Source organism: Macrotis lagotis, chromosome 1 (assembly GCF_037893015.1).
Source record: "Macrotis lagotis isolate mMagLag1 chromosome 1, bilby.v1.9.chrom.fasta, whole genome shotgun sequence".
NCBI classification, from domain to species: Eukaryota; Metazoa; Chordata; class Mammalia; order Peramelemorphia; family Peramelidae; genus Macrotis; species Macrotis lagotis.
Window position 1 is genome coordinate 272723286 of NC_133658.1, and position 16282 is coordinate 272739567.

Below are 16282 nucleotides of genomic sequence, written 5' to 3' on the forward strand. Positions count from 1 at the left end.
TAAGGGGTGTTAGGCGCTGGTCTAATCTAAGTTTTTCCATACTAACTTCCAATTTTCCCAGCAGTTTTTATCAAAGAGAGAGTTTTTATCCCAATAGCTGGACTCTTTGGGTTTATCAAACAGCAGATTACTATAATCATCTGCTTTTGCACCTAGTCTATTCCACTGGTCCACCACTCTATTTCTTAGCCAATACCAAACAGCTTTGATGACTGATGCTTTATAATATAATTTTAGATCTGGTAGGGCTAAGCCCCCTTCTTTTGTACTTTTTTTCATTAAGTTCCTGGAGATTCTTGACTTTTTATTTCTCCATATGAATTTAATTACAATTTTTAACTCATTAAAGTAATTTTTTGGAATTTTGATTGGTAGGGCACTAAACAGGTAGCTTAATTTTGGTAGCATTGTCATTTTTATTATATTAGCTCTACCTAAATAGGTTGAGGTCTCCCACTAGTAGAGTTTTTCTGTCTATGTCTTCCTGTAGTTCTTTCAGCTTCTCCTCTAAAAATTTGGATGCTATCCCATTGGGTGCATATATATAGTCAGTATTGAAATAACTTTATTGTCTATGGTGCCTTTTAGGAGGATAAAGTTTCTTTCCTTAGCTCTTTTAATGCTATCTATTTTTGCTGCTGCTTTGTCTGAGATAAGGATTGCTACCCCTGCTTTTTTTTTTTACTTCAGCTGAAGCGAAATATATTTTGCTCCAACCTTTTACCTTTACTCTATATGTATCTCTCTGCTTCAAATGAGTTTCTTGCAAGCAGCATATCGTAGGATTCTGGTTTTCAATCCACTCTGCTATTCACTTATATTTTAAGGGAGAGTTCATCCCATTCACATTCAAAGTTATGACTACTAAGTCTTTATTGCCCTCCATACTTTCTTCCCTCTATTTGTGTTTTCCCCTTTCCCCCTTTATCCATATTCCCCAGTATTTTGTTTCTGAATACCACCCCCTTCAGTGTGTTTGCCCTCCTATAGCACCCCTCCCCTTTCTTTCCCCTTTCCCTTTTTCCCCTTTCCCTTCCCTTACTTTTGTTAGTTCTCCTTTTTTTCCCACTCCCCCTCCCTTTCTCTGTCCCCCCTCCCCTTTCCCCCTTTTAATACTTGAAAGGTTAGATGTTTTTTAAGTTAACTAAGTATGTGCAAATTGACTTTAAGCCAAGTCAGATGAGAAGAAGATTCAGGTGTTTCTCATCTCCTCCCTTCTTCCCCTCTATTACCATAGGTATTTTGTACCTCTTAGTGTAATGAGATTAACTCATTCAATCTCCTCCCTCCTCCAGTCTCCTTCCTGTCCCCCTTTTTAAGGAGGTAGTGTTTTTTTAGATCACTCTATCTGAGTCATAGAAAATTCTGAGTATCTGTCACTTCTAGCTAAGTACATTCTATCTAATGGAGTTAAAATTCTTGAGAGTTATTAGAGTCTTTCTCTCAAGTGGGGTTAAAGCCAGTTTCATCCCATTGGATAGCAGTCTCATGGATAGGTCATGAATTTCCATCACTTCTGGCTAGGTATATTCTCTCTGTTAGTTACAATTCTCAAAATTTATGAGCATCTTTTCCCCCATGCTAGGATATAACCAGTTTCAACTTATTGGATAGTAGGGTTTATTTTCTTTTACCACCTCCCCTTTTTTAACTTTTCATGTGTCTCTTGAACCTCCTGTTTGATGTCTAAATTTTCTATTTAGCTCGGGTCTTTTCATCAGGAATTTTTGGAATTCTTCCATTTTGTTAAATGTCCATCTTTTTTCCCTGGAAGAGAAGGCACAGGTTTGTGGGATAGTGGATTCTTGGCTGCATTCCAAGCTCCCTTGCTCTTCAAAATATCGCATTCCAGGCCCTTCTATCCCTTAATGTTGAGGCAGCCAGGTCCTGTATAATCCTTACTGTGGCTCCTTGATATTTAAATTGCTTCTTTCTGGCTGCTTGCAGGATTTTCTCTTTTATCTGATAGTTCTGCAATTTGGCCAAAACATTCATTGGTGTTTTCATTTTAGGATCTTTTTCTGGAAGGGATCAATGCACTCTTTCAATAACTACTTTGCCCTCTGGTTCTATGATATCAGGGCAGTTTTCCATCACTAGATCCTGTAAGATTAAGTCCAGGCTTTTTTTTCTCTTCAATGTTTTCAGAAAGTCTAATAATTCTCAGGCTGCGCCTTTTCTACCTATTCTCAAGGTCAGTGGTTTTGCTGATGAGGTATTTTACATTTTCTTCTGTTTTTTCTATTTTTTGATTTTGTTTAACTGGCTCTTTCTATCTCATAGAGTCATTAGTTTCTGCAGACTCATCTTTTTTTTTTAGGGAGGAGTTTTCTTCATTAACCTTTTGCAACTCCTTTTCCAATTGGTCAATTCTACTTTTGAAAGAACTTTCCATTTGACCAGTTGAGGTTTTGAGAGAATTATTTTCTTTTTGCATTTGCCCAATGGAGGATCTGAGAGAATTATTCTCATTTGTATTTGTCCAATTGAGGATCTGAGAGATTTATTCTCATTTTTGTATTTGTCCAATTGCATTTTCTAAGGATTTGTTTTCTTGTTGCAAGGTATTAATTGTCTCTCCCAAATTTTCCAGTTGATTTTTAAACTCCTTTATTTCTTCAAGGAATTCTTTCTGTGCTGAAGACCAGATCGTATTCTCCTCAGAGGTTCTAGGTCTCTCTGAGTTAGGGTCATTTCCTTCCAAGAATTTTTCTATGGATTTACCTTTCTGCTGACCCTCCTTCATTTTAAGACCTTGAGTTAGGGAGGGGCTGGTTCACAGGGGCTTGGGATTGCTAGAGGCTTTACTTGTGTGCAATTTCTCTGGCTTGCCAGTAGGAGTTGCTGGTTGCTTTCTCTGGAGTATCTGTGACCTTGATTGAGGCCTTCTCCCTTAGCTTGAAGGAAGGGGTTGGAGTTATTGAATCCTTTTGCCTTCGATCAATGGTGGGCTTTACCCTGGGGTAACCTCATTCCTCTCCCTATTGTCAGCTGGGCTGGTTCTTCTGCTCACACACCTGTGCCTGAGACAGAAGTATTTTGCAATTGTTTGTTCCTAGAAGGGGCCTCAGCTGTAATGGAGGCGTGGACTCAGACCAGAGGAGCCCAGGGATGGTGTCTGCAGCTCTCCTGCACCAGAACTCTCCCCCCAGCCCTATCTGCAAGCTCCAAAGGGTCAGCACCAACACCAGTGCCTCTGCTCCCTAGTTCACTCAAGCCCCTGCTATCTAGCCCCACCGCTGATCCAGCAGGTCCGGCTCTCAGGCCCTCAGACTCCCTGGCTCCAATTCATCTGCTAATCTAGCTGAACAAGGGCTAATCCACCCTCTGCGCCCAGACTCACCCACCTGAATTCGCCCAATGCTGTTGCTGGAGACAAAATCCTGAGGTAGATGTTCTTTCTCCTGACTTTTCTTTCTGGGTTTTGTGGGTCAGATTTCTGTTAAGAAGTTTGTTTCATATGATAGATGGGGAAAGATCAGGAGACTTTAGAACTGTGCCTGTCTTCTCTCTGCCATCTTGGCCGGAAGGAAAATAAGTTTTCTAAGATTTCATTCACCTTCTTAACTTCCTTCTTGTTTATTTTGTTGTTAGATTTATCAGGTTCTGAGATAGGGAGGTTGAGGTCACATATTATTAAAGTTTTGCTGTCTATTTCTCCTTGTAATTCACTCAACTTTTCCTCTAGGAATCTGGAAGCCATCCCACTAGGTGCATACATGTTTAGTAATAATATAACTTCATTTCCAGTGGTACATTTTAAGAAGATGTAGTTTCCTTCCTTATCCCTTTTAATGAAATTGATTTTTGCTTTTCCTTTGTCTGAGATTAGAATTACTACCCCAGATTTTTTTACTTCAGCTGAGGCATAATATATTTTGCTCCAACCTTTTACCTTTACCCTGTGTGAATCTTTCTGCTTCAAATGTGTTTCTTGTAAACAACATATTGTAGGATTCTGGTTTTTAATCAGTTCTGATCTCCATTTCCATTTTATGGGACAGTTCATCCCATTCACATTTACAGTTAACATTACTAATTTTGTATTTCCCTCTATGCTATCTTTTTCCATTTATATTTATCTCTTTCCTTTTCTCTTATTCCTCCTCACTGAAATTTTACTACCTTTCCCCTTTGTTTTATTTGTAAAACTCTAAATTTCAGTTTATTTTCACTTTTCCCTTTCCTTTTATCAAAAAGTCTCTTCTTCCCTTATCTTCCCCTTTCCCAGTACCCCCATTCCCTGTAGATTAAGTTAGATTTTTAAACCCAAGTGGGAATGTATCTTATTTCCTCCCTCGCCTAAATCTATTGAATAGAATTTACACAGCATTCAAATCTCCCTTCTTTCCATCCAAAATTATAAATATTTATGCCTCTTCCCTTGGTGCTCTAATATGCTTGATAAACTCCTATTGTTATCAAGATATCACCACAGGTTGTTTACTTGATTGTTTGATATGCAGCATTGACTCAAATTTCATCAAATTATAATTATAATCATTTTTTAACTTTATACACTTTTCAAGTATCTTTCAAGTATACACAATCCTCAAGTGAAGAGCTTTAAATGCTAAACTGAGGACATTGTACTGTATTATACAGGCAGTAGGAGGTCCCTGAAGATTTTTGTGTAGGGAAGCAATAGAACTTGTGTGGTTGTGTGGAGGATATAGTGGAAAGGAGAAAGACTAGATGAGAGATACTTATAAAGAGGTAATAGTGAGAGTTCAGATAAGAAATTGAGATCCCAATGGAGGTTGCTAGCTACACAATGAGAGGGAAGGGGAACAGATGTTAGAGCTGTGGTGGAGATAGAGTTGACAAAACTTAAGAAATTCTTTCAATAGAGAGACAGAAAGAGTACCTTCAAGGTGAGGATGTGGTTAACTAGAAGTGTGATGATATTATTAAAAGAACAAAGTGTGGAGGAAGGATAAATTTAGTAAAGGAATATTATTGAATTGATGATATCCAGAAGATAGATGATGTTGTTAGATATGAGTTCAGGAGAGTGATGAGGGATATATAGATTTGGAAATCATCTGAATCCCTAAATAACTGAAGTCTTGAGTGCTATTGATATCACCAAAAGAGAGAATAGTGAGAAAGGAGTTGAGGGCTCAAATAAAACTTTGTGGGATATTCCTATTTAGGGAATGGGAATTGGATGAGAAGCAGTCATGCAGGAAGGACAAAAATTAGAAAGCTGCAATGGCACAAAAACAAGGCCTAAAGGAACATCTAGGATGAGTTAATAATGACCAGTATTAAAAGCTTCATAGAGATGGAAAAGGAGGAGAAATGCAATTGAGGGAGCTTTGGTTATCTTCAAGAGAATAATTTCAGTCCAGTGGTGGAGTTGTAAGGTAGATTGCAAAAATGAAGAAGAGATGAGAAAGTGGAGACGATAAACATGTATGACTTTTTTTCCCTAGGAGTTTGATGTTGTATAGGATGAAAGATTTAGGAATAGAATTTAAATAATTTAAATCCAAGTACAAGGAAGCAATTTTTTAAGGATGCAAAAAAAATCAAGGCACATTTGTAGGCAGTAGGGAGAGAACTAGTAGAGAATAACTGAAGATTAGAGAGAGGGGTAGAAATTATAATAACAATAATTAGAATTTGTGTGATATTTTATGGCTCAAGTGCTTAATAAATATGTTTTTCAATCTTTACAAGAACCCTGAGAAATCAATGTTTTTTACTATCCCAGTTATACAAATAAGGAAAATGACAGATGAGATCAAATAAGTGTCTGAGGTTAGATTTGAAGTCAAATTTTTCTGATACCAAGTCTAGAATTCTGACCTCTGTGCCATCTAATTACTTATAATGAATAGAATGTATAAGATCAAAGAGAGAAAGAATGGGCTCAACATCACACATAAAGGGGTGTTCTTTGGCCAGGAGAATGGTCACATCTTGTTAGAGACTGGAGTAATGAAAGAAAGAATGGAGTGAAGTAAAATGGGAGTCTGAGGTATTGAATTGGGAATAAGAAGAAGCTCATGTTTAATGGCCTCAGTTACTAGCAAAATAATCAAGATCATTTGTTAAGAGGAAATGGACATGGATAGTGTAGGAGGTTGGAGAGTAAAAGAGAAAATCATTATGGGCTTTGTGGGTAATGTAAAGAATACATTGGAATAGAACAAAGGAATTTTATGCAGCAAAGATGACTCACATGAAACAGGGTAACAAATTTAGAATGAACTACTCAACCTGGTTATGAGACTTTGTACAGAAACATTAAACAATGTGATTCACTTATGCTACATACATACATACACACATGCAGGATTCCATAGTGAGAAAGAAGTTCAACTGTTTAAAGGAGATACCATAGATGATGCATACTGATTTCCTTTCTGGCTATACTTTGACTGTAGTAGAATTTAGGGGTCCTATTGTTTTTGTGAAATCTACTGCATAAAGAAAATGTTTCTATAAATTTGACTAAAGGGGTCATTTAATTTTCCAATCCCATTCATTTCATAAGAGACTACCCATTCCCTCTGATGCTGCTTTCAGCTTCTGACTTTACTATCTCTCTATAAGCTGTAAGTCCTAAGACTCAGAACTATTGGATCATGTTTGTTTATTTTTCTGGAATGGTCTTGAGAGCCTAGGAGCAGTATGTACTGCTTGAAGGGCACTGGGGTTGAACTGAATGCTCTGGGGGAGAACAATAGCTTCAGAGATTCAACAAATACCCTGAGAAGGGACAAATGATCCTTTCTGATGATGTCATAAACCCATCCCCCATCCCTTTTGCCTTTTTAATCAAGAAGGCAAAAAAGTCAAGCAGAAACCATTGAGATCTTATTTCACAGAGCATTAGCAGCTCTGCCAGGGCTGAGAGTTCCATTTCCCATCTTGATGACTTCTTTTCAAAAGGAAAAAGTCAGAGGACTGATGCTAAATGTATCAGATGCAAAACAAATGTGTTTAAACCTAACTGGTAAGCAATCAAAGGAGTTGGTGAAGATGGTGACTCAACAGATCTTTAAAGTTCTTCCCTTGGGTTTTTCTCTCAAAGTGAAGTATTTTCAAAGTTTAGACATGGTCCTGCTTTTGTAACTTAGCTGGCCCTGGAGACAGATTTGTTTTATTAATTAAATTCAACAAATATTTACTAAGTACCTATAATCATGGAGGGGAAGATGAGTCTAGAACTTAAGTCAAATTTGATGTCCTTGTAGGTAGGGACTGTTCCTTTTTTGGTTTTCTATCTCCAGTTTCTACTTGACAGTCAAGGCCAGGAAGACCTGTATGACCTATATGGAAGTTCTACCTGATAAAATTGACCATGTGACCCTGGGCAGCCCTTAGGGGCTGTAGACTACTTAGACTACAAACTATAGACTTTGCTTTGCACATAGTTTACAGTAAAATATTTTTATTTGGTTGAATAAGTCACAGTCCCTACTCTCACGGGGCTCAATGTTTATTAAAAAGGGGGGAAATATTAAAATTGGATAATTACTACTCATCTCTTTGATACCACACAAATGTAACACTGACTATATATGTATAGATATATACATAAACACATATTCTGGTGTGTGTGGAGCTTTTTTGGTCAACTGACTTTCTTGGGGAATATATCTAGCAGGAAAATGTCTGGTCAAAGCACATGGACACTTTAATCCCTTTATTTACATAATTTCAAATTGTTTTCCAGAATAATCCACAGTTCTGCCTAATGCATGTAGGTTCACAGAAGATTTTCCAACAGAAGAATGATAATCTTCAGAAATTCTATATTTTCTAGGAGAGTAGTTATGGCAGGATGACAGCCAACTAGTCCATATATAGAACCACTAAAACCTACATCTTCACTATGTACCAGAAGGCTATTATTTTGTTAAATAACAGCTTTATTCCATTTTCTAAATTGGGCTTTTATTCACACAACCTGTTGCTCATAATGTAAGGTGGGGGAGGGCAGGATGTAGGAGCATGAAAGAAGAAAACGTTTCTTTTTTGTTGTTGTTCAGCCATTTCCTTCATTTAGTGAACTCTTAGTGACTCCATTTGTAGTTTTCTTAGCAAAGATAGAGGAGTGGTTTGTCATGTCCTTCTCCATTTCATTTTATAGATGAGCAAACTGACAGAGTGTGATGACTTGTCAAGGATCATACAACTACTGTCTGAGGCCACATTTGAACTCAGGAAGATGATGAGTTTTTTCAGACACTTCATCTACTGCATAACCTACTTGCATTTATTGGGTGGTACTTACATACCGGACATGGTGCTAAAGGCTTTATAGTTATTATCTCATTTGATCCTCATAACCGCTCTAGCAGCTAGGTGCTTTTGTTATTTCCATTTTGTTTTTATTTTGTTTTTAGTTTTTTGCAAGGCAGTTAGGGTTAAGTGGCTTGCCCAAGGCCCCACAGCTAGGCAATTATTAAGTGTCTGAGGCCAGATTTGAACTCAGGTACTCCTGACTCCAGGGCCGGTGCTCTATCTACTGCACCACCTAGCTGCCCCCTATTTCCATTTTACAGATGGGAAATTGAGGCTCAGGTAAGAATCAAAGAGGTGATAAGTATCTGATTTGAACTTTAGATTTCTTGACTCTAGGCTCAGAGCTCTATATGACAAGCCATCAAGTCACCCACGTTGGCACAAGTACCCAGTCCCCAAAGTGGAGCAATGTGAAATGGAAGTGGAAACAGAGGTTCAAAACAGATTGTAGAAATCCTTGAATAGCAGACTGAAGTGTCAGTATTTCAACCTAGAAGCAATGGGGAGTTATTGATGATTTCTTTCCATCTCAGTCTATTTCTCTCACTTTGCCAGTCTTCTTCAAGTAACGTCCTGCATTTAATTTGTCATTAAGTTTCAATTCCCATTGTGCATCTCACTGTACAATGTCATGCCCTTTGAATGGCAATTTGCCATCCTCTTGTCTTTAACACTTTACAGTCTTTCTGAGAGAAGAGGGAGCAGAAGAAATGGAGTTGTTCACAGTGTCCCATTTCTTTGTTGCTTCACTGATACTGGGCCACACTAGACCTTTCTTCATGAGGCTTGGCAAAACAGCTTCCCTGGCTACCCATTGTGATTACAAATGCATAAACTCTTTTGTGTCTAATATTTTTTTCTGGAAAATTTGAGCAAACACAAAGAATATTGTTGATAATATTCAGTCTTGTGACCCTCTTTCTCCTTGACAAATACAAATCATTGAAAACTCAGTTCAAATTCTGCTTTCTTCACAAAGCCAGGTGCAGTGGAAAAAAATGTTGCATTTACATCCAGAAGACCAGGACTCAAATCTTAGTGCTCTTATCTAATAGCCATGTTACCACGGGTTCCTAATTTCATTACTCTGAGTCTCAATTTCTTCCTCTGTAAATTGAAACTATTGGACTAGAAGGCCTCTAAGTCTATGATCCCATGATCTTTTCTTGATCCCCCCTGCCCCACTTCACAATAAAGCCCTCTCCAAGGTCTCAAAAGCACTTAGATTCAAGGCATGGTCATGTTCAGAAGCATTAACCAAGATCTTATTCTGCCAGGAGCTGGGTTAAGTGCTAGAAATGCAAAAAAAAAGTGAAAAATAGATCCTGTCTTTTAATTGCTTACCATCTAAGAGAATAGATAGCATAAGTGCAATACAAACAAGATGGATACAACATAACATGGAGGCAATCTTTGGAGGGAATTCCTCCATATTCTACCCAGTTGCCAGTGACTTCCTATTCTCCAAATTTCTCAGAATACCTACTTTGTTTAGAGTTCTCAATTAACAAATACTTAATAGCTAGATGGCATAATGGGTAGAGTGTCAGTCATAAAATCAGGAGAATCTAAGTTCAAATCTGGTCTCAGATAATTGACACTGGTGTGACTCTGGGCAATTCACTTAACCCTGATTGCCTCACATCCAGAACCATCTCCAGTTGTCCTGATTCATATCTGGCCACTGAATCCTTTAGATGACTCTGGAGGAGTAAGTGAGGCTAGTGACAGCATAGCACCCCCCTGCCCCATGCACACACACACACACACACACACACACACACACACACACCTTAATTCAAGTCCAATTCATGTGCAAGTCATAGTAAAAACTACCTGATGTCATGATCATCCTCAAGAATGAAGAACAAATATCATCATTGAGTCTCCTATGTTCATGACACTAACCTAGGTATGGGAACAGAGAATTAAACAGTACCTCTCCTCAAGAAACTGATATTGTCCTCCAATGATACAATATAGATAAGGAATTATAAAGCACCTACTGAATTTCAAAGTAATTTAATAGTAATACAAAATAATTTCAAAAGGGAGAAACCAGTGGTGTGTTAGAGCTGCTTAAGCTGACCTCAGCAAAGGCTACAAATCAAGGACTGATGTAGTTTCTCTTTTGTTGAAGACTTTTAAAAGTGAAGAAAAAATGTTAAATAATGTAGATTCAAGTTAAAAGTATGTCCTGCAAGCTTGATTTTTCTCTCGAATAGTTAGTTCTTAAATTTTTCCAGCTACTCCTGAGGGAGCAGGATGGATACTCCAGTTACCCTACTCTTCCTTATTATTCTTCACATTCTAATTTGTACAGTATTTATTTTTTATATTTTCCAAATCACACTTGTTAGACTGTATGATCCTTGAAGGCAAAGCCATTTTCTTTTTTATATATTCTCAGCATAGGTCTGCACATAGTCCTAGGTACTTGGAGACAGGGTGCATGCCCCACCATTGCTAATCTCCTCTGAAATTCTTTTCAGCTCTAAAATTCCATGGCAACACTCTTTTAGATATGGAGGAAAGGGGGATTCTTCCAGATAGAGACAAGAAGGAATTCTTTTAGATAGAAGATTGTTGCCATGGAATTTAGATCTCAGAAGAGGACAACCATGGTTTGGAGGGGAAATCATGCCAGGAAACGATTAATTGACAAAACTAGGGATATTGAACCTAGAGAAGAGACTTAGAGGAGGGGGTTACCATAGCTGTCTTAAAAGTATTTGAGGGATTGTCATGAGAAAAATGGACTAGATTGGTTCTATTTGATCCAAGAGAGCAAAATTTGCATAGAAAGAATATTTTTGGTTTGAAATGACAAAAAAACTTGCTAATAATTCCAGCAGAGCAAACATTGTTTCTAATGGCATAGTAATATTCCATTCAATTCATATGTCATAATTTATCCAGTTATGGCACCTCTTTTGTCACAGGGTAGTCATAAATTCCATGTGATTAGAAAGGAATCATGCCTATGGAGCTCCTTTTGGGTTCTGATTATTAATGGGATGGGTTGTAGCACCTGGAAATGAAAGCACTTAGATCCTCAAAAACAAGATGTGCTTAGACAAACTTCATTTTTCCTCAGTGTTGATATTAGACTAATATCTAGTAGCCAATTGTATGAAAGATACCCCCGAGCTTGATGACAAAGATAGAAGATATCAAACTCTTGTAGATTTCACCATCTGGAACTTTATGTATGATGATGAATTTATCTTGTGGTCAAGCAGCCTCAAGATGCTAATCATCAGATTTGGTAGCACGGTATTGAAGTTTTTAGATGAAAAACTCTTGAAGACATCCATCAAATCTGTGACTGTGGAGAGAATATTTTCATTACAAAGTATTCAGTGAGTACCAGATTGGTAGATCAGAGGACATTGTAGACATTGTGTACCTAGATTTTAGTGAGTTGTTTTATAAGCTCTCATGATATCCTTGTGGACTAGCTGGAAAGAAGTGGGCTAGCTTATAAGACATTAAAGTGGATTTTGGAACAAATAGAATGACTACTTCTAAAGCTAGTGATTAATGAAGTGATGGCAACTTGGTGAGAGGTTTCTAGTGAAGTGTTCCCAGGAGTCTGTCCTGGAAGCTATTCTGTTAACATTTTTATTATTAACTTGAATGATAGCATAGTTGCCATGCCTCTCAAATTTAAGAATGATGTGAAGCTGAGAGGAATAGTGAATGTGCATAACACGGTCCAAAAAGATCTTAACAACCTTAAGCAATGGTTGAGATCTAATGGGATAAATGTAAAATGTTATAACTTAGGTTCAAAAAAGCAAAAGCACTAGTATAGATTGAATAAGGGCTGGTATGTGAAAAACACCTGGAAATTTAGGGAACTGCAAGTTTAATACAATGGAATCCAAAAAAACCACACCAAAAACCTAAAGTAAATTTAGACTGCATTAATATCAACATGTTGACCATCATGGGAACATATAATGATTTTTCTATGATTTGCCTGGCTAGATCACATCTATAGTTTTATATTCAGTCTGGGTACTGAATTTTGGGACAACTTTTTACACAGTCAGAGAAGAGTTGACTAGAATGGTGAGGAAACCCCATATGAGAACAAACTGAAATAGTTCATTGTGTTTAGCTTAGCAAGAATACAGGGGAAAAGAGGGAATAATAGCTATGTTTAAATATTTGAAGGACTCCCTTGTGTAAAAGGGATTAGATTTGTTCTTGTTCTAAAGGGGTACACTAAAGAACAGTGGCTAGAAATTTCTGAGAGATTGATTTTGAATCAATACAGTATAAAGTTTCTTAGCAATTAAGAGAGAAGTAAAAGCAGAAATGTGCTACTTTGGGAGGAAGTAGATTCTCCAGAACTTTTGGTATTTAAGTGGAAGTTAGATTCCTACTTGTTGGGAATTTTGTAGATTGCTGGTCAGATTGTACCACCTTATTCCAGGATTCTTTGCTTTGGTGAAATACCTTTTTTACTAGACCAGAAACTTCTTGAGAACTGGGACTGGTCCCCCCCCTTCTTTGTATCCCCAGAAAATAGCATATTGATTGTCACATAGGGACAACTAGTTACTTTACATTTACTTGACTTGGCCTCTTGAAATTCCCCCTAATTCCCCCAATAGAAATAATTTCTCCCTTCTTTATAGTCCTAAAGCATTTTGCTTGTGAATCTTTTTTTCATGCCTAATATTATATTTTTTATATAGTAGATGTTTGTGTTCATGTCTTAGCTGCCTTGATAGAGAATGAAGAAGACTCCTGAATGTGGGGACTGTCTTGCACCTATTTGTAACTCCCTCAACCTCAGCACTTAACACATGGAAAGTGTTTAACAAGTACTAGACTGTTGAATCTAAAAGTAAGTCTTCTTTTCTGGCACCAGGTTCACTGCTGACAAAGCACCAGTACCTACATCTCTAACTCATGCAAGCAATTCTTTTTTCTTTAAAAACAATTTTATTGATGACTTTTCATTTTTCACATCACTGTCATTCCTAAAAGCCCCCACCCCATAATTTCTCCTCCTTGTAACATAGTTAAGCAGAACATATGGACACATCAGTTATACAATAATACCAAGTTTTGATTTAGCACTCACTATGTGTCAAACACTGTTCTAAGCACTCTATTAATTATTATCTCACTTGATCCTCACAACATCCCTGACAGGGAGGTGCTATGGTGGTACTCATTTTATAGATGAGGAAACTGAGTCAAACAAAGGTTGGACAACTTGTTCATGGTTACACAGTAAATATGAAGCCAGATTTGAATTCAGGTCTTCTTGACTTCATATGATGTATGTTGTGTTTTGTACCTGTATTTTGAAATTAATATTTTGAGAGATGGGAAGAATGTTTCAATTAGGAATAATTTTTGGTCTTTAATGTGAATTCTAATGTCCCAGTGTAATTTTCCTGTTTATTAGTGTTTTTATTATATGTATTGTTCCCATAGTTATATATTCTTCATTCTGCATCAATTCATACTATCCTTTCTGAAGAAACTTGTCAAATTTCTCCCTTTTCTATATCAGGCTATCCCTGACCTCATCTGGACTTGACACAAAGAGAGATTACCTTCCCCTTTCCCCCTAAAGATAGCTCAGTCCAAGCTTCTGCCAATGACCCCTTCCCTTTCCCTTTTCTCTTTCTTGTCATCCACTGACCCACCCTTTCTCTAATTCCAGCCTTACTAGAGGTAACCAAGAATGGACTCTCTACTCCAACATTTAGAGGCACTCCCATCTTTCCAAGGTGAGGCAAGCTGTTCATCTTGGGCAGATACCATAGCTGGGTCTTGCCATCTGGTCTGTGACTGCACCCTTAGCATCTCTGGACTTTTCCAGTCTCCCTGCAGATGAATTCTACTACATCTCAATGAAATAAACTGACATTTATTAAATATTTCCAATATTTCAGACACTGTGCTAAGAATTAGAAGGTACTGTGCTAAGAGCTGGGAAAATGTTTTTCCTAAATTAGAGTCTGGAGTCCTTTAGATCACGAATTGTCTTCTTTATCTCTTTGTAAATGAAGTGCTGAGTATAGTGCTTGTCAGATAATAAGGGCTAAATGTTTTTTAATCTTTTCTTTCCTCCATCCATCCACTCATTAATCCCCAATTTTCTTTGAATATTTCATATTCACTATTGCTTATGGTATAATAATAATACTATGCCATTCATATATAACTTGTTTAGCCGTTCTTCAATTAATGAGTACTTTACCTTGTTTCCACTATTTTTCTTGAAGAAAAAAATCTTTCTGTGAATATACATATACTATTTTATATATACATACATATTTATGTATATATATATTCACATACATGATGGATAAAAATATGCCTTTTTCCTTTTATTTGGTCTCCTTGGGGTTCCATTATGTGCCAATGCTGGATCAAAGTATATGAACAATAAAGTCACTTTTCCCATCAAATAGCAATTCTCATACAATACAACCAAATGTGACCAAAACATCTTATCAAGAAGAAAAGGATTTCTCATCAACCATAGAAAATTCTGAAGACATATAGGAAGGGGACAAAGAGAAAGAATTAATGGTTAATATTGACTAGGAAATGATGAATTGTAGTCTGCCTGCAGACAACCTCTAGTATCCATCTTGCACAGAAAAAAAAAACAGAAATCATTCCCCCCTGTGAACACTGAACTAAGCCCTGAACCCTGGAATGGCTCCTTCCCCTCTCATTTTATACATATATTTTAACTGTATTTGTTAAACGTAGCATATTTCAAATGATTAGATTTTAATTTCAGTACACTTTGTTAAAAATAGATTGAAGCTAACCACAGAAAGGGACTGCGGGAAGTAGCTCTAAGCCGCTCATCTTTGGAATATTAATAGAATGGAAAATGTTATTAGAATAATTTTTCATCATGAATAATAAATTAATAGAATAATTTAGTACATCATCCCAGTTTAAAAGTGGGCTTTGTGTTCAAGTCGTTGGATGAATGTGCTTGGGGGAGAAGGGGAGGGCCAGAGCAGGAGCATTTGTGCTGAGTGAGGACTGAGGTGAGAAGAAATAGATCACTGCAGAAGAGAGTGTATAGGTATGGTATAATCCCATTGGTTTTACTATTTAGGCCAAACACTGAAAAACTTGGGAGCCTTTTCTGTTATTCTGCAGTTATTCAAAGAGCCTCTTTTGGGGGCTGTGAATTTCTCCATCTACTCACCTTTAGAGATATTACAAAGTTACTATTATTGTTTAAATATTTTTCAGTCATGTCTGACTTTTTTGTGAAGCCTTTTGGGATTTTTTTAGCAAAAATACAGAAGTGGATTGTCATTTCCATCTCCAGTTCATATTATAGATGAGAAAATTGGGAGAAACTGGGTTAAATGATTTGCCCAAGGTCACAAAGCTAGTCTTTGAGATTATATTTGGACTCAGGCCTTCCTGACTTCCTGTGCACTATCATCTGCCCCAGCTAACAGCCCTAAATTGCCAAGGGTAATATATATTAGAATATAAAATCCAAGTCTCTAACTTTTTTCAGACTACATTATTATTATTCCTGAGCAAATTTATTATCCCCAAAACTATTTTCTTGTTATTCAGGTTAACAGGAAAATGAATAGTTTGGTGTTTGGGGAATAAAAAATGACAACAAAAAACCAACACATTGGACTTGGAATCATAAAATCATAGCTGTAGAAGTGAAAGCTAACCTTTTGGTTAGCTAATCCAATCTAACTATTTTATAGATGAGGAAACTAAGCTGAGGTGATTTGCTCAAGGCTCACAGGTTGTGAACAGTAGCAAAGCTGGGTCTAGAATCCAAGTTCTTTAATTCCAAATCCAAGACTCCTCCACATTACTCTGCCTGCCTGATCAAATGCCTTCTCTTCTACTTCCTTCCAAATAGATGCTTTGAGAAAGTAAGTAATTTCACTGCTCTGGTGCTTACCTTCTTCATTTAAAAATGAGGAAATTGGACCAAATCAAGAGTGTCAAATGGTTCCCAGGCTACAAGGACTCACAGTGC

At 37.1% G+C, this 16282-nt stretch overlaps 2 long non-coding RNA genes across 5 annotated transcripts in view; both read left to right on the top strand.

Annotated features, from left to right (window-relative positions):
* LOC141516194 (uncharacterized) overlaps positions 1-16282 on the top strand; it is a 113406-nt gene that overhangs the window by 43599 nt on the left and 53525 nt on the right. The window lies entirely within an intron of this gene.
* Positions 11273-14140, top strand: LOC141504999 (uncharacterized). The gene is made up of 3 exons (XR_012473525.1): positions 11273-11624; positions 12996-13123; positions 13955-14140. It is a non-coding gene; the product is annotated as an uncharacterized LOC141504999 (long non-coding RNA).